This window comes from Acinonyx jubatus, chromosome C1 (genome assembly GCF_027475565.1).
Source record: "Acinonyx jubatus isolate Ajub_Pintada_27869175 chromosome C1, VMU_Ajub_asm_v1.0, whole genome shotgun sequence".
Lineage (NCBI taxonomy): Eukaryota > Metazoa > Chordata > Mammalia > Carnivora > Felidae > Acinonyx > Acinonyx jubatus.
The window spans coordinates 124,981,487-125,000,483 of NC_069381.1; the positions used below are offsets into that span (position 1 = coordinate 124,981,487).

The 18,997-nt window shown below is 35.4% G+C and overlaps 1 protein-coding gene across 13 annotated transcripts in view; it reads left to right on the forward strand.

Moving 5' to 3' along the window:
* Positions 1–18,997, forward strand: part of R3HDM1 (R3H domain containing 1) — a 203,008-nt gene that overhangs the window by 25,058 nt on the left and 158,953 nt on the right. The window contains exon 2 of one of the 13 annotated variants that reach the window (XM_053214946.1): positions 9,083–9,193. The exons of 11 other annotated variants lie outside the window; for them this stretch is intronic. The gene's annotated coding sequence lies outside the window, so the exon portion shown is untranslated. Of the gene's footprint in view, positions 1–9,082; positions 9,194–12,931; positions 12,956–18,997 lie in introns of those variants that run through there. One more of the 13 variants, XM_053214948.1, reaches the window with a different exon arrangement.

Consider the following 18,997-nt stretch of genomic DNA (forward strand, 5'->3'; position numbering starts at 1 on the left):
GTTCCAAAATCTATATTATGAATACTAACCCTTTAACAGATAGGTCGTTTGCAAATATCTTCTCCCATTCCATAGGCATCCTTTTAGTTTTGTTTTTTTTCCTTTGCTGTGCAGAAGCTTTTTATCTTGATGAAGTCCCAGTATTTCATGTTTGCTTTTGTTTCCCTTGCCTTCGGCGACATGTCTAGTAAGAAGTTGGTCCAGCCAAGGTCAGAGAGGTTGCTGCCTGTGTTCTTCAGGATTTTGATCATTTCCTGTCTCATATTAGGTCTTTCAACCATTTTGAATTTGTTTTTGTGTATGGGGTGAGAAAGTGGTCCAGATTCATTCTTGTGCATGTCTGTGTCCAGTTTTCCCAACACCATTTGTTGAAGAGACTATCGTTTTTCCAGGGAATAATCTTTCCTGCTTTGTCAAAGATGTGTTGACCATATAGTTTTTCTGATCCATTTCTGGGTTTTCTGTTCTGTTCATCTGTGTGTCTCTTTTTTGTGACAGTACCATATTGTCTTGATGACTACAGCTTTGTATATACCTTAAAATTTGGAATTGTGATGCCTCCAGTTTTGTTTTTTCTTTTCAAGATTGCTTTGGCTATTCAGGGTCTTTTGTGGTTCCATACAAATTTTAGGATTGTTCTAGCTCTGTGAAAAATGCTGGTGGTATTTTGATAGGGATTGTATTAAATATCTAGATTGTTTTGGCTAGTGTAGACATTTAACAATGTTTGCTCTTCAATTCCGTGAACATGGAATGCTTTTCCGTTTCTTTGTATCCTCTTCAGTTTCCTTCATAAGTGTTCTATGGTTTTCAGAGTACAGATGTTTTATTTCTTCAGTTAGGTTTATTCCTAGGTATCTTAATTGTTTCTTATGCATTTACAAATAGTATGGATACCTTGATTTCCTGATGCTTTGTTATTGGTGCATAGAAATGCAACAGATTTCTGCACATTGAGTTTATATCCTTTGACTTTGCTCAGTTCATTTATTAGCTCTCACAGTTTTTTGGTGGTCTTTTGGATTTTCTACATAGAGTATCATGTCATCGGCAAATAGTGAAAGTTTGACCTCTTTCTTGATCATTTGGATGCCTTTCATTTCTTTTTATCGTCTGATTGCTGAGGCTAAGACTTCAGTACTGTGTTGAATAGTATGGTAGGACTGGACATCCTTGCCTTGCTCCTGACTGTAGGGGAAAGGCTCTTAGTTTTTCCCCATTAAAGGTGAGCTGCAGGTCGTCTGTATATGGCCTTTGTGATGTTGAGGTGTGTTCCATCTATCCCTACTTTGTTGAGTGTTTTTATCAAGAATGGATGCTGTATTTTGTCAAATGCGTTTTCTTCATCTATTGAGGGGATCATATGGTTCTTATACTTTATTTTATTAATGTGGTGTATCACATTGATTGATTTGCGAATATTGAACCAGCCCTGCAGCCCAGGAATAAATCCCATTTGATTATGGTAAGTAATTCTTTTGATGTATTGTTGGATTTGATTTGCTAGTATCTTGTTGGCAATTTTTGCATCCGTGTTCATCAGGGATATTGGCCCATAATTCTCATTTTTGGTGGGATCTTTGTCTCGTTTTGGAATCAAGGTAATGCTGGCTTTGTCAAATGAGTTAGGAAATTTTCCTTCTGTTTCTGTTTTTTGGAACAGTTTGAGAAAAATAGACTTTAACTCATGTTTATTTTTTTTGTAATTTATTTATTTATTTTTTTTAATAAATGAAATTTACTGTCAAATTGGTTTCCATACAACACCCAGTGCTCATCCCAAAAGGTGCCCTCCTCAATACCCATCACCCACCCTCCCCTCCCTCCCACCCCCCATAAACCCTCAGTTGGTTCTCAGTTTTTAAGAGTCTCTTATGCTTTGGCTCTCTCCCACTCTAACCTCTTTTTCTTTTTTTTTTTTTTCCTTCCCCTCCCCCATGGGTTTCTATTAAGTTTCTCAGGATCCACATAAGAGTGAAAACATATGGTATCTGTCTTTCTCTGTATGGCTTATTTCACTTAGCATCACACTCTCCAGTTCCATCCACGTTGCTACAAAAGGCCATATTTCATTTTTTCTCATTGCCACATAGTATTCCATTGTGTATATAAACCACAGTTTCTTTATCCATTCATCAGTTGATGGACATTTAGGCTCTTTCCATAATTTGGCTATTGTTGAGAGTGCTGCTATAAACATTGGGGTACAAGTGCCCCTATGCATCAGTACTCCTGTATCCCTTGGATAAATTCCTAGCAGTGCTACTGCTGGGTCATAGGGTAGGTCTGTTTTTAATTTTCTGAGGAACCTCCACACTGCTTTCCAGAGCGGCTGCACCAATTTGCATTCCCACCAACAGTGCAAGAGGGTTCCCGTTTCTCCACATCCTCTCCAGCATCTATAGTCTCCTGATTTGTTCATTTTGGCCACTCTGACTGGCGTGAGGTGATATCTGAGTGTGGTTTTGATTTGTATTTCCCTGATAAGGAGCGACGCTGAACATCTTTTCATGTGCCTGTTGGCCATCCGGATGTCTTCTTTAGAGAAGTGTCTATTCATGTTTTCTGCCCATTTCTTCACTGGGTTATTTGTTTTTCGGGTGTGGAGTTTGGTGAGCTCTTTATAGATTTTGGATACTAGCCCTTTGTCTGATATGTCATTTGCAAATATCTTTTCCCATTCCATTGGTTGCCTTTTAGTTTTGTTGGTTGTTTCCTTTGTTGTGCAGAAGCTTTTTATCTTCATAAAGTCCCAGTAATTCACTTTTGCTTTTAATTCCCTTGACTTCGGGGATGTGTCGAGTAAGAGATTGCTACGGTTGAGGTCAGAGAGGACTTTTCCTGCTTTCTCCTCTAAGGTTTTGATGGTTTCCTGTCTCACATTCAGGTCCTTTATCCATTTTGAGTTTATTTTTGTGAATGGTGTGAGAAAGTGGTCTAGTTTCAACCTTCTGCCTGTTGCTGTCCAGTTCTCCCAGCACCATTTGTTAAAGAGACTGTCTTTTTTCCATTGGATGTTCTTTCCTGCTTTGTCAAAGGTGAGTTGGCCATACGTTTGTGGGTCTAGTTCTGGGGTTTCTATTCTATTCCATTGGTCTATGTGTCTGTTTTTGTGCCATTTAACTCATGTTTAAATGCCTGGTAGAATTCCCCTGGGAAGCCTTCTGGCCCAGGACTCTTGTTGGGAGATGTTTGATTACTGATTCCATTTATTTGCTGGTTATAGGTGTCTCACGATTAAGAACATTTTTCTCTAGTTTACTTTATTATAAGAATACAGTATATAATACATATAATGTACAAAATATGTGTTAATGGACTGCTTATGTCATTGGTAATGCTTTCAGTCAGCAGTAGGTTATTAGTAGTTCAGTTTTGAGGGAGTTAAAAGTTAATGTGTGGATTTTCAATTGTGCAAGGGTCAGTATCCCTAACCTGTGTTGTTCAAGGTTCAGTGTGTGTGTGTAAAATTACACTCTCTAGTTATACACCAATACACTATCTCATTAGAATATGGCGTGTGTGTATGTTTGTGTGTATGTATGTGTGTATTTAATGTGTGCTCTCTTCATGAGTTTGTATGCAATCCTAAACCTGCAACAGAAATATTTGAAACTGTGAGTGGTTGGCAGGTTTTTGGTTTTGTTTTGTTTTTTATTGTAGTAAAATACATGTAACATAAAATTTACCATCTTATCTAATTTTAAGTGTGTAGTTCAGTAATGTTCAGTAACGTGTATTCATGTAGTGCAGCCAACACAAGAACTCTTCATCTTGCAGAATTGAAACTCATACCCGTTATACAATAATTCCCCATTCCCCAACTCCTGGCAGGCAGCCTTCTACTCTCTATGTCTATGTCTATGAATTTGACTGCTGTAGGTACCTCGAGTGAAATCATAACAGTATTTGTCTTTTTGTGACTGGCTTATTTCATTTAGCCTAATATCCTCAAGGTTTATCCACATGTCAGAATTTCCTTTTTTTTTAAGTTTTTATTTTAATTTGAGTATAGTTAACATACATTGTTCTATGGGTTGTAGGTATACAATATTGTGATTCAGCAATTCTATATGTTACTCAAGGCTCATCATGATAAGTGTACTCTTTAATCCCCACCTATTTCACCCATCCCCCACCTCCCCTCTGGTAACCATCAGTTCTCTCTAGAGAAGAGTCTTTTCTTTCTTTCTTTCTTTCTTTCTTTCTTTCTTTCTTTCTTTCTTTCTTTCTTTCTTTCTTTCTTTCTTTCTTTCTTTCTTTCTTTCTTTCTTTTTTAAAGATACTATTTTTGGGGCGCCTGGGTGGCGCAGTCGGTTAAGCGTCCGACTTCAGCCAGGTCACGATCTCGCGGTCCGTGAGTTCGAGCCCCGTGTCAGGCTCTGGGCTGATGGCTCGGAGCCTGGAGCCTGTTTCCGATTCTGTGTCTCCCTCTCTCTCTGCCCCTCCCCCGTTCATGCTCTGTCTCTCTCTGTCCCAAAAACAAATAAAAAACGTTGAAAAAAAAATTAAAAAAAAAAATAAAAGATACTGTTTTTAAGTAATCTCTACACCCATCATGAGGCTCGAACTCACAATGCCAAGATCAAGAGTCGCATGAAGAGTCTTTTTCTTGGTTTGTCTGTCTTCTCTTTTTTTAAACTTTATTTGTTTCTTAAGTTCCACGTATGAGTGAAATCATATGGTATTTTTCTTTCTCTGATTTATTTTGCTTAGCATTATACTGTCTAGCTCCATCCATGTTACTGCAAATGGCACAATTTCATTGTTTTAATTTTTTTTAATTTTTTAATGTTTTTTATTTATTCTTGAAAGAGAGACAAAGCATGAGCAGGGGGGGACAGAGAGAGAGAGGGAGACACAGAATCCAAAACAGGCTCCAAGCTCTCAGCTGTCAGCACAGAGCCCGACACGGGGCTTGAACTCACAAACCATGAAATCATGACCTGAATTGAAGTCAGAGGCTCAACCCGCTGAGCCATCCAGGCATCCCCAACAGTTTTATTTTTGCTTTTGTCTCCCTTGCCTCAGGATACATATCTAGAAAATTGTTGCTGTGGCCAATGTCAGAGAAATTACCACCTGGGCTTGTCTTGGACTTTAATTGTTTCAGCTCTCATATTTAGGTCTTTAACCCTTTGCATTTATTTTTGTATATGGTATAAGAAAGTCGTCCAGTTTCATTCTTCTGCATGTAGTTCTCCTGTTTCCCCAACACCATTTGTTGAAGAGACTTTTTCCCATTGCTTATTCTTTCCTCCTTTTTCAAAGACTAACTGACCATATAAATGTGGGCTTATTGCTGAATTTTCCATTCTGTTCTATTGATTTATATGTCTGGTTTTGTACCAATACCATACTGTTTTGATTACTACAGGTTTATAATACAACATGAACTCTGGAATTGATGAAAGAAATTGAAGATGATGCAAAGAAATGGATAGATATTACATGCTCATGGATCAGGAGAACAAATATTGTTAAAATCTATACTACCTAAAGTAATCTGCTGATTTAATGTAATCCCTATCAAAATACCAACAGCATTTTTCACAGAACTCAAATAATCCTAAATTTTGTATAGAACCACAAAAGACACTGAATAGCCAAAGTAGTCTTGAAAAAGAAAAACAAAATTGTAGGTAATTTCCTTCTTTAAGTCTGAGTAATACTCTGTTGATGTATATATTACATTTTGTGTGTTTGTTCATCTGTTGCTGGACATTTGGGTTGTTTCCAGCTTTTGGCTACTACGAATGGTGCTGCAGTGAACATGAGTATATAGATACCTCTTTTAGAACCCACTTTCAAGTTTTTTTAGGTATATACTCAGAAGTGGAATTACAAGATCATATAATAATTCTGTTTTTATGTTTTTGTGGATTCACCTTGCTGTTTTTCACAGTGCCTGCACTGTCTTACGTTTCTACTAACAATTTGCAGGAGTTCTAGTTTCCCCACATTCTCACAAAACTTGTTATTTTCTGATCTTTCAATAGTAGATACCCTAATAGGTGTGAAGTGGTATCTCTTTGTGGCTTTTCTTTGCATTTCCCTAGTTTGTGATGGTGAGCATCTTTTCACGGCTTATCTTTTGTATACCTTCTTTGGAGAAATTTCTATTTAAGTCCTTTGACCATTTTTTAGTGGCATTTTCTTGTTGAGGTGGAGGTGTTTTTTGTTTATATCATGGATTTGTTGGGCTTTGTTTTAAGCACTACTTTTAAAAAATCAGATGCCGTTATTATTTAATGATACTTAACTGTGTTAAAATGTGCTGTACATGTACCTGGAAGCCTAAATATAGATGCTTCACAAAGTAATAATATAATGAGGAGTACTGGTATTTTTTTCCTCAGCAACAATTGAAGCTGTATATCAGAAATATAATTAGATACTATTCCGTTTCACATTTTCACAGGACTGAGTTAGACATTGGAAAATATGTTGTATGTGTTTTTTAAGACATTAACTTTACTCTTCAGTCAATAAACCAATCTAAGAGTATATTATAATTACACATTTTTAGTCTAAATTAGTATTCTGTCTTAATTAGTAAAGTTGTTTTTAAGATGCATTATAAACTTTTAGGATTTCCCAAGTTTACAGTTAAGTCAAGTCATATTAAGGTTGAAAGTATTGGTCATCTAAGGAATACTGATACTGCAATTCTGATGTCCTTATCAGTTGACTATTTCATAAATATTTTAAGCTTCACATCTGGAAGAAGTTCAATATTTGTTTAAAAACGTTTTCATTTTTGTTTCTAGTCTTCAAAACTTAACAGTGTTGTATGAAAGACATTTGTATTTCAGATGAAATTAACATTCACCAAGGTACAAATGAAAATAAAACAATAGGTGAAAAAGTTGAAAGCCAATGTACTGCCAGAAACTTCTGAAATGTAGAGGTTCCTGGTCGTGCCTGGGTGGCTCAGTTGGTTGTGCCTCTGACTCTCCATTTTGGCTCAGGTCATGATCCCAGGATCATGGGATCAAGACCCATGTCTGGTTGTGTGCTGAGTGTAGAGCCTGCTTAAGATTCTTTCTCTCTTCCTTTGGCCCTCTCCCCCACTTGCGCGCGCTCTCTCTCTCTCTCTCTCTCTCTCTCTCTCTCTCTCTCAAATAAACAAAAAATAAATAAATTGGAATATATCCTTTTTTAAGAATAACATTTCTTTAAGAAAACCTCCATTTATATTAGCTTCCTTACAATTCTGTGAAGAGGAACAGTTTATGAGCTAAGTCATCTGATAACAGTAAAGATCTGAGGCTTTTGTTTTACTGGAAAATGTTCCTAGCTGTATCAGTAGGAATCGTGGTCCATGGAAAAGGCATTTTGACAGAGCAAAATCTAATTTTAAAGGGAAATCTAAGACACAGCTATGTCCTTTCCTTCCATATTACCTTTTGTAAATCATAATTTTTTTTTAACATTATTATGGGTAGAATCGTAACCCCACACACAATGTAAAACTCCTATGTTGACGTGCTAACCCCCAGTACATCAGAACATAACCTTGCTTGAAATTAGAGTCATTGCAGAAATAGTTAAGATGAAGTCCTATTGGAGTATGATGAGCTTCTAATCCAATATAACTCATATCCTTACAAAAGGTAAAATTTGGAGATAGAGGTTATACAAGGAGACCACCATGTAAACAGGAAGACTGCCATCAAAAGTCAAGGAGAGACTCCTGGAATAGACCCCTCATAAGGAACCAACCTGCCAGCAACCTTGAATTTGGACTTCTAGCCTCTAGAACTATGAGACAATATATTTCTGTTGTTTAAGCTACCCAGTTACAGCAGTTTGTTGCAGCAGCCTTAGCAAATTAATACAAATGTGAAATGATCCATATCCTCCTTTATGCTGATGACATAACCCTGCTGTTGCATTCAGGAATGAATTTGAAAAGCAAATAGACAACCTCAGCCATCAAGGAAATGCACATCAAAACCACAGTGAGGTACCACTTCATACTTAACTGTCTATAATCAAAACATCAGAAAATAACAAGTGTTATTGAGGATGTGGAGAAACTAGAATCTTCTACCACCGTGGTTATCGAAATGGCCCAGCTGCTTTGAAAAACTTCCAGTTCCTCAAATGGGTAAACATTTAAATAATTGAACGTGAGTTACCATAGACCCAGGAATTCTACTGTTAGGTATATAACCAAAAGAAAAAATGTAAGTTCACAGAAAACTTATACATGAGTGTTCACAACATTATTATTTGAAATAGTGAAAAAGTGGAAACAACACGTCTATCAACTGATGAATGAACAAAATGTGGTGTATCCATACAGTGGAAGATTATATGATAGCAAAAATGAAATTCTTGCTACGACATAGATTAATCTTGAAAACATTCTAAGTAAAAGAAAACAGCCACAAAAAAACACATATTAATGTGATTCCATGTATATGAAATGTATAGGTAAACTCTGGAGACATAGAGTAAATTAGTAGTTCCTAATTAGGGGATGATGGCTAAGGAAAATGGAGTTGCTTTTTCAGGTAATGAAAGTGTTCTGAAATTGATTGTGGTAAAGGTGGTACAACTCTTTAAATATACTAAGAGCCTTGAATTAGACACTTTAAATGAGTAAATTGCATGGTATGTGAATTATATCTCAATAAAGCAGTTTTTTAAAAGATAGGACACATAAATCATAGTAATTTGTGGTCAGGAGGAACAGTTGAATAATCATTTATCATACATACTGTATTTCAGGTTCTTTGTAAAATACTAGGTATGAAAAAACAAGAAACGTAAGTTCCTTCTTAGTTGCAGAGACAGAATCATTAACAACTTCTTTAATAAAACAAAAATCAAAATTGTCATGTTGGAGCAACTCACTAGATTTCAGAGGGGAAAAAACTATTAAAATTCCTCTACTTAGGTTCTCTGGATCTTATGATTTTATCAGTTACCTATATAACTAGATCATATTGCTGTAGCTTTATATAGAAATGTATTTTACCATTGTAGAAAAGGTGCCACAGTTTAAAGATTGAGTAACATAAAACACAGACTAAAACCTAGGCTTATTCCGCCTTTTTTCTTTCCTAATCAGGGATTTAAACCCAACTTGGCTCTAGCTCAAAGACCCAGAACTCGGAGTCTAAGAAAAGTGTCTTTGTCCCACTTGTTCTGCCATGTCAATGAGCAACATAGTTACCCTAAGGTAGTATTTTTTTGTTGGTTTACTTCTGGGTTTTTTTTTTGGTTGGGGGGGGGGGGTGCCTTTTATTTTACTTTTGCTTTATTAATTTGGAACTTATTTTATTTATTTTAGTAGTTACCCTTTTTTAATATGCATATTTACTTTTTTAAGCGAGACTGTGTGAGCAGGGTAGGGGCAAAGGAAGTGGGAGTAAGGGAATTCCCAGTAGACTCCATGCCCAGCATGGAGCCCAACCTGGGGCTTCATCCCATGACCATGAGATCACATGACTGTGAGATCATGAACTGAGCTGAAATCAAGATTTGGTCACTTAACTGACTAAACTACCCAGACACGCAACTGTGCATATTTAACATAAATATATCATTTTGTCTAATTCTACTTCCCAAACAATACCAAGGGTCTTTGAACTCTTTATCTCTGATTAGTCTTCTGCTTCTTTAATTTTAAGCTTTAGAAATCCAAAGCATACCAGCTCAACAAAAAGAGAGTTCTGTGGGGTTTCTTTTATAATAACACTAATCCCATTCATGAAACCTCCATGAATTATGACTTCATGACCTAAGCTCTTCCCAAAGACCCTACCTCCTAATACCATCACACTGGGCATTAGGATTTTCAAACCAGAGTCCATGAACGTACTTTATGGTGATTTGGTCAGTATTTTCTATTTTTAAGGTGGCTAAATGTATTTTAAAAACCTTTAAAATGATAGTCACATTTTTAAAAATATTTTGAATTCTTTTTATGTACTATGACCTTCTTAATTGACATCTTTAGCAGAGCTTTTCATTACAGATTTATTTCTCTGAAAGTCAAAATACAGCTAAACAAAACTTAAGAGATCACTACATTTTAATCTCCTTCCATTTTCAAAGTGTTTGCCTAATGTAATCTTAAAACTAAGATCCCTTTATCACTGCTGTTCAAGATTTCACAAAATATGTTACTTGTCATTCTTTTTTTCATTCCTTAATATATTTGATATTTTATTCCTTGAAATGTTTTCAAATGTTAGAAAAATCACCGGGTTCCTCTTGTATTTCTTCTGAATTCTTTGATTTCTGTATTTTTTTCCATAAGATTTTGACTACACGTATATTTATTACCTTAATTGCTACCTTGTTAGATACTTAAGTAGTGCTGAGTCCTTTTGACCTTTGCATTTCCCTACCTTTGAAAACTACAATCTGCCTGTTTACTATCTGCAATTTAATATTTTAGACAGTTGTTTAGTAGTTGATTGTCTCTTATCACTAGTTGGTTACAAGATCTGTCCCAATGAATGTTTGAAGTATTCCTGACAGCATTTTATCTTTTTGAAATGTGGAACTAAAATTTATTTCAAGATTTTAGCTTTCTCATAATAATGTTAGTGAGCTTTGTTTAGAAGTTTATGTTTTAGTTCGTCTTATTTAATTTCTCTACCTTATTCCTCATTATGTATATTGATAATTGATTATTAATATCTTATAAAAAGGCAGTCTTAGTTTTAATTTCCTTGTGAGATATAGACTGTTAGAATTATTTTTCAGTCTTCCTAATGTGGTAACATATTCTGATATAATTAATTTTCTTTCTTTTCCTGTCATTTGATCTTTAGTGTAAGCTTTAAAATTTTTCAACGTATTTATATAGTTTGCTATTATGCAGGTATGCCGACTTATCTGGATTTTTTTAAAACCTATTTTGAACTATGAGCTAAGTTTTTAAAGCTTGATATGTTTGTGTAAATGAGTCTTCATACCAAGTAATGAAATACTCACTTGCTAAATGAAAGGAAAAAAAAAAGATACTGCAATTTACATCGTTTAGTATGCCCAGTAGATATGGCTGAACAATCTATAAAATATTTTGCTATCATCATGTGTAATTCAGCTTGCAGCTGTTCCATAACTTATTAAATCAATTCAGTGGAAAGTGTTGAGATTTTGAAATGACCAAATTACCAAGTTTTCCCTGCAGGAAATAGGACTTACTTTATTTTTATTTACAAAGTCAGTACATGTACATATTTTTCTGCAAGACCTATCAATTCTTCTGCTCCAAATAATTTAATGTTTAAAATTTCAAGTTTTTGTGAATCATTAGTAACATTGTGGGCATACTAAAAATTGAAGGCTGTGTAAACTAAAGAATTTAATCCAGACATGCTGCAGAAGTTATTTAGGTTTCTTTGTCTTAGTTCTAACTCACACAGAAAGCATTTTTACTTTACCACCAGCTGTGATATTATGATACATTTCTTTCTAAATCAATTTTAAAACCATTTCATTAAGATTTATACTAGAAATGAAAATTATAGTTGAAATATTTAGAACCATGGAATCTTTGAGTTAGAATAAAATAAGTGAGTTGTGGTGGAGATGTGTGGTGCTTTCCCATACCAGTATTATTCTACTTCCTTGGATGTCAGGAACAGATCACTTCCCAGCCCCGTTGTAGTTAAGTGGTGCCACATGAATCATTTAGGAGGGTGGGCAGAAGAGACTGTCACGGAGGGTAGGTGTTGAGATGGCCGAGACACTTGGGGAAGGAAGCAAGCCACAAGGTGGAAATAGCGTGAATCTCTTGCGTCACTACATGGAGGGCAGATAGTGTGTATTTTAGGATTTGCAGGCTACATACCATTGCTGTCACGCATTCTTTTTGGTTGTTTTATGTAGTTTTCATAAATCTTGAAAAATGAAGAAGCCACGTTGGGTCAAAGGACATACAAAATGGGCAGCGGGCCCTAACATCTGTTCTAGAGAGTCACCTAACTGGTATGAAATGGGTACTGCAAGTGAAACAGAAGTTTTTGTGTTAATCCTATGAGTTCTAGGTGTTAATTGTTACAGCATAGCCTGACTAATACACAAGTGATCTCCTCAGGTGATCACCCCCCACCAGATTATTGAAGAATGCTTCTGATATCAGGAATCTCCGTACTTTATACACTGTGAAATGGCCTGTTCCATTACAGGACAACTCTAGATGTAAGAAATTTTTCTCTTTTGTAAGCCAAATCCTTGATTCCATTTATCTTTTGGTTCTACTTCTGCCTCTCGATAAAGGTTGCTTTAAAGTTGTTTGGGGTGCCTGGGTGGCTCAGTCCGTTAAGCATCCAACTCTTGGTTTCAGCTCAGGTCGTGATCTCATGGTTTCATGAATTCGATCCCTGCGTTGGGCTCAGCACTGACAACAGGAGCCTGCTTGGGATTCTCTCTCCCTCACTGCCCTTCCCCTACTCATGCTGTCTCTGTCTCTGTCAAAAATAAGTAAATAAACTTTAAAAAAAAAAAAAAAGGAAGAAAAAATCAGTTGCTTAAGTGGTAAGATGATTAGATTCAGTTCATGAGAAAAAACTGTCAACTTAGTATAAAACAGTAAAGTGATAATTGATAAATTAACCCAGTTGTAGCCATTGCTTTTGTTTAGTGCAGGTATCTTTCTAGTATTGACAACCATTGTGGACACATCTATTCAGTTAAAGGTAACCAAGTTCTAAAAGAAAAATTGACAAAGTTAGTTTAGAAGAATGGCCTAGAAGGATGGCTAGACCAAAAGTCTAGAAACCATATCAGAGAAAATGATTAAAGAAATTGAGGATATTTCATTTTAAAGAGGAATGGGCCATCAGACATCATATGGTAAAGTGTTTATAATGAAATTCGTCTTTTATCGGTTTTCTTTCTTTATCTTCACAGAGGATGCGTAGTGGCTGTTTGTGGAAATAAGGCATCCAGGGTTTGGGAGAGTCTGAAATAACAGATTTTTAAGGTTTGTGGACTTTAAACAATTAGTCCAAAAGTGAATATTAGCTTTGATATTTGATCTTTCTAGCTATCTTTGACCATCATCCCCAAAGCGTCCATAGCATATTTGGTCATTAACTTATTTGAAATCCTAAAGCATATAGTCTACTATAGTATTCTAGCAAAAAACGTGGTTATTATTATATGATTTACTCTGTCCTTGCCAGTTCTTAGTAATTAGAGATCGTGTGGTATTTTCTTCTTCTGTTTTTTTTTTTAGTTGATTTTCTTCTAATAATTCAGTTTATAATTTTGCTGGAGATTGACCTCACATTTACCAGTTTTTATACGATTTGTTGAAAATTGGGAGATCACTTAGAATATCTAGACTTTTGAAAAAGTTCATCTCCTTAGTTTCATAAAACTTTCTATTTAAGGTTTATTTACACCTTCAGGTTTCTGAAGATGACCTGAACAGTTGAACAGTTGAGATTCTAAGTGGCTAGGTGTTTTCACCTTTTTGTCTCAACCTTAGTGCTGTATTTTAGCATCTACCTTTTCAAAGCCAAGAAGGTTTAATAAACTAACCTTGTATGGCTGGGGCAAATTCAGCTTAAGAAAAGTAAACTTCCTATTTCAACTGCAGTAAGTGTTCACTATTCATTTTATTTAATTTCTTGTGGAAATGAGCTCTTCCTTCCTTTTACCTCTTCCCTTACCGCTTGCTGTTAGGTTGGTAACTAGGGTGACCATATGTACCAGTTTACACCTATTTGCCTTATTAAAAAAATAATATGCCCCCTTTCACTCTTTCTAGTTTGGGCAGAAAATTATATGGTCATCTTCTCTGTCATTCTCTTATGGCAGTGATTGGTAGAAATATCTTGTATTCAAGTGTTTTGGCTGATAACAACCTGATTCCTTCATTTATCCCTTACAACAGCAAGTAGTCTACAGGACGATACTTGGCTACCCTGAATCCTTAGCAAGGAGAATAATTCATGAATGTGTCATCGTTGTGTAGGGGTCATATAATCTAATTTTTCTTTATGCTCTGCCAAAGGAAGTATTCGAATTGCCTTTTAATTTAAAGAAAGAAAACTTCGGTCTGTTCTGAAGGATTTGGTACATTTTCTCATTTTCTGAGAATGAGAACTACACGTCTGTCTTGTTCTCCTTTTGCCCCTGCTGCTTTAACACTCAGACTCAATCCTTAATGAGGTATCTGTATTAGCTGTTTTGATAGTTAACATATGTCTTCCTTTCCATGAGAGCGATTTTATGGTACACTCTTTGGCACTTTGTTAGCTATCTTAAATTGGGGGCAAGGTAATTGATATAAAATCATAACAGTTACTTTTTCAGCATTCAATAAATATTAGCCATAACTATCTTTAAAATAAACTGAGGCTGGGTGGAGAAAGTACCCATAGCCAAGTGGAATACTTTTATAACTCTGGTACAGAGAACAAAGACCAATCACTAAAAATAAGCTAGCTACGTAATACTAGCCTTAAAATAATTGTTAATGCTTACCATTTGGCTCTTTAGTGTGTGTTTCCCTTTATATTTTGTATCTCTACCTCAGCAGTAAGGTAATTGTGGACAGTTGCTTACTATGGGCAGTGTATTTTTGAGAGGACAATAAGGTGAGTCTGAAAGAGTCACATTTCCCACAAGTATAGATAATAGCATATAGGTTTTTATTAATATTTTTATAAACAAATATCTAATATACATTTTAGAAGACCAGTAGGGAAATACAAATAAGAATGAAAACTAGCCACTAAAAACTATTATAATTCAGAGAAAACCATTGTTAACATTTGGTATGTATCCTTCCCGGCTTTAGAAAATGTATTTTTTGCATTTCTTGGCCAAATGGTTATCACTAAATTAATAACTAATTCCTTGTTTTATTTTAACAAAGAATCAGATCATTTTGTACATACTGTTTTTTGGTCTGGTTTTTTTTTTACACCTATATATATCACCGTCATCAAGGCTGCCAATAAAGGAATTTCTGCAGCTTATTGAGTGTATTTACATTTGCCCAGCCAGTCCTGCAGTGTGTACAGTTTTTCACTTTTTAAAATTGTACTATGATATATGTTGTAGTTTTTTCTTTAGGATAAAATTCCTCTAAGTACTCTTCCTGGATCAAACGATATGTTCATTTATGGTTTTTGATATATACTGTTGAATTTGACCTCCAAAGCTTTTGGACCATTTTTCACTCCCACCAACAGTGTATGAAAGTCCCCATTTTTCTGGGCCCTCCCTGCACTTGGCAGAGTTCTTTTCTGTCCTTGCCAGTGAAAGTGCTGCTATTTTCTGAAACTGGTTTTCTTTAATCAAAAATCTTTAATTTCTTTGCTGTGAAATACCTATTTATTTCCTTGCTTATTTTTCATGGGTATGTCCATTTTTTTCTTTGTTTTTTTGCAAAATTAAAAATATCCTTTAATAGTATTTAACTTATGTTATCACAAATTATCGCACAGGACTAACTGAAGATTCTTTGCAGGTTCAACAATAAGAATAAATTAGTTTCTTGGCCCATGAAATTTAATTGCAAATATACAAATAGTGAAATTGAACACTTTCTTAAATAATTTATGATTCAGGTGTCACTCTTGAATTTCATTTTATCTGAAAGGTTCTCCTCAACATCCACTCTCCCTGAGCTGGAAACACTATTTAAGGAAATAGAATACTAGATTTCTTTTTTCTGTTTTTGTAAACTGGGCAGTTATTTTTGAATACTGTCCTAGGATATGTGTAAAGCTCTTGATAATATTTTGCCTGTTGCCTCTATAGAAAGACCAGAAGTCAGGAGTATGAGTGGTACTCCCCAGACCTCACAAGATGCCAATGCTAGTGTTGGGACCTCAACTTTGGAAACTCATAAATTTGTTTTTGCTTTTGCTTTACTCACATAAAGCAAAGCAAGTACTCAGGTCATATATGTTAATAAAGTTTACAGAGAATGAATAAATCCAGGTGTCAGATTATTAATTGATTAAAGTTGAGTTCTGCTTCAGTCAGCATTACCCACACATTCTCTCCAGGCTAACCTGAATGAACTAGCCAAATTCTAATTAGAAGGTTGTTTGGTAAGCAGGGTGGTTGGTTGGATGGTCTCATAGGAATATACCTGTTGTAGGGAAGGAAACAATCAAATATGTAAGCCTGAGCAAAATGGTTTCTCCCTTGTTGGTATTGGCACTCCTGGCTCTAGTACTTACTTTTAAGATGATGTTCTCAACTTTTGCAAGTATAAAAGAATCCATTTTTAATTTCAGAAAAGTCAGTAGTGACATGCTTGGGATATAGATCTTGCTGTAACTCAGCAGTGTCTCAGTGATCTGCAGCCCATTGTCTGGTAATCCCTGCTATAGTTTAGCAATCCTGCTTCTCTTTACAGACTTGGTCCAGCTATGGCCCAGTATACTCACTCATAGACTTTGGGTGCTGTTAAACTCTGGAGTCATATTTACAGTGGCTTGATTTATTCCCAGAGATAGATAATTATATTGTGTGTGCGCATGCACATACACAAGCTTTTCTTGTGACCCATACAATGTAATCTTTCTATTACTGCAGGCAGGGGTTAGGGGCTCACTGTCGCCTGAAGTACTGCCAAGAATGGTAAACCTGATGACACCAGCAGGGCAGTGTCCCTGAGTATATCAGGATGCAGCTATTATATCTTCCCTTTAAAAAAATAAAAACTTTTTTAATTAAATGTCTAAACTGATATGGTATTCATAACAGCTCCTTCTCATTGAAAGGCTAAACCATGCCTAAGAATCATCTACTGGTCTCAATTCAGAGTTTATTTCTGGGTATAGTTTTTTTGTCTCTCTTTTTTTTTTCACTCTCTTTTTAAATTTATATTTTCACTGTTTAAAAGAGCCCCCTATTCAAAGGGAATATTGGTGACCTGTTAGAAGAAAGAGATGAGGGAATAAGGAGTTACCTACCTCCTTGTTGCTAAGAGAACAGTTTCCACATAGGGAACCAGCTCAGGTAGGTAAGAGGTCTGACAGTTCAGTTCTGGGATTTCCCTGCCATGAAAGCCAAAGAATGTGCAAAGGGACAGCAAATCATGATCATAACAAACCTCAACTCTATAAAACCAGGGAATCGTGATCATAACAAACCTCAACTTTATAAAACCAGTTGCTTAAGCCAGAAACTTGAGCATCACATTTATTTTCTCTGTCTCCCCCAATCTAGTCACTTACCAAGTTCTGCAGATTTTACCATGGATGCTGTGTTGTGGGGTTTTGTTTGTTTGTTTGTTTGTTTGTTTGAATTTTTACTGGCTTTATATTCTAGAGTATATGAACCAGACTTGACCTACTCTGTTCGACAAGAAAGAAATAAGAATAGATGGTAATGTTTGCCAGTTAAACCAATTATGAATGTAGAAGACTATTTAAAAATTACACTATCACAGAGAAATAGGTGACCTACCAAAGTGATTAAGCACATAGACTCTACAGCCAGACTACTCATTTAAAATCCTTGCTTTACCACTCACTAGTTGTGTGTCCTTGGGCAAACCTAAACCTACTTACCTAAACTTTTCTCAACTCTAAAATAAGGATACTTCTATTACTTGCCTCATAGGGAATGCTTAGAACCTACCTGTTACATAGTAAACCCTTTTTAAGCCTTAATTCATGGTCCTTTTCTTGTTTTTGTCCAAGAATTAGAAGAATCTGTTCTTCAGCTAATAAATTTGAATCTATTGATTATCAATAGCTCTTCCATTTAGTAGGGTATTTGAGATGAGTCATTTTAAAATGTAAGCAACTAAATTATCCTTATTCTCTGCCACTTAAGTTTGTGCTCCACCAATTGATCTCTGGATTAATTCTTTGTTATTTGATATACAAGTTCAATGATCTGAATGGTGAATGTGGTGTCCAGTCGTAAAGCATTTTCTTAAGTGTCTCTATAATTTAGGAATACATAAGCAAATAGTACTAGGGCCCATATGCTTGGCAAAAAAAAAAAATGATCTTTTATTTGTTTGTGGTTAAGTGATTAGATGGCTGCATTTTAACCAGCCTCTCGGAAATTTATTGTGTTTAACTTAATTTTGTTAGTTAAGAAGGGGATGATAAACACTAGGAAAACTGGTTCATATACCCAAATGGACAGAAAACTTCTTTGCAGAATAAAACTTTTATTGATTATAGTGTATATCCCACACCTAAGGCAAGAATCATTTTCCCCTTACAGCTGTCTGGCTCTCCCAAAGTTGCAGAAATGAGCATGAGAAAAAAAAATTAAGTAATTCTCGGACATTGCTGTTGAGATCTACACTAAAGCTTTTCACCAGTATTACCAGAAGTCTTGTTGCTCTTGCATGACATCAGATGTACATTTTCATTATCCTAGGTCCTTTGGTCTTTGATTAGGCTTTGCTGTCTCATTTTCAAAACTGTTTTTGATGTGTGTGTCTTTTGGGGCCAAATTTACTTCTGGAAGACTCGTTTACGCAATGAGTTTATCAAAAACTGCCTTTCTACCCCTCAGAAAAGTCAATATAACCTTATTAGCCTTCTTTGACTTATTTCTCTTGAGCCCAAAGATGACCATACATTGTTCCTTAACACATGTCCATACTACCAGAATTGCTAGAATTAATATATATTTTTAGTTAATGAGGAGTATAAAATGTTTGTTGGTAATTGTTTTTCAAATGTGTCAAATACAGATAAATTGGATTTTGTCAGAAAGTTTTGTATTTTATAGGACACCATTAAGAAAGTGGAAAGAAAACCCATAGAAAAGGATAAAATATTTGAAAATATTTACCTAATAAGGGACTTATATGTGGAAAATGCATATAAAGAATTCTTACAACTCAGTATTAGACACATAGCCTGATTTTTAAATGGGCAAATGATCTGAATAGACATTTTCCCAAAGGGGATATACCTGTGGCCAATAAACACATGGCAAAGTACCCAACATCATTAGCCATCAAGGGAAATTCACATTAAAAGCACAGTGAGATAGCGCTTTATACCCACTGAGATGGCTCTAA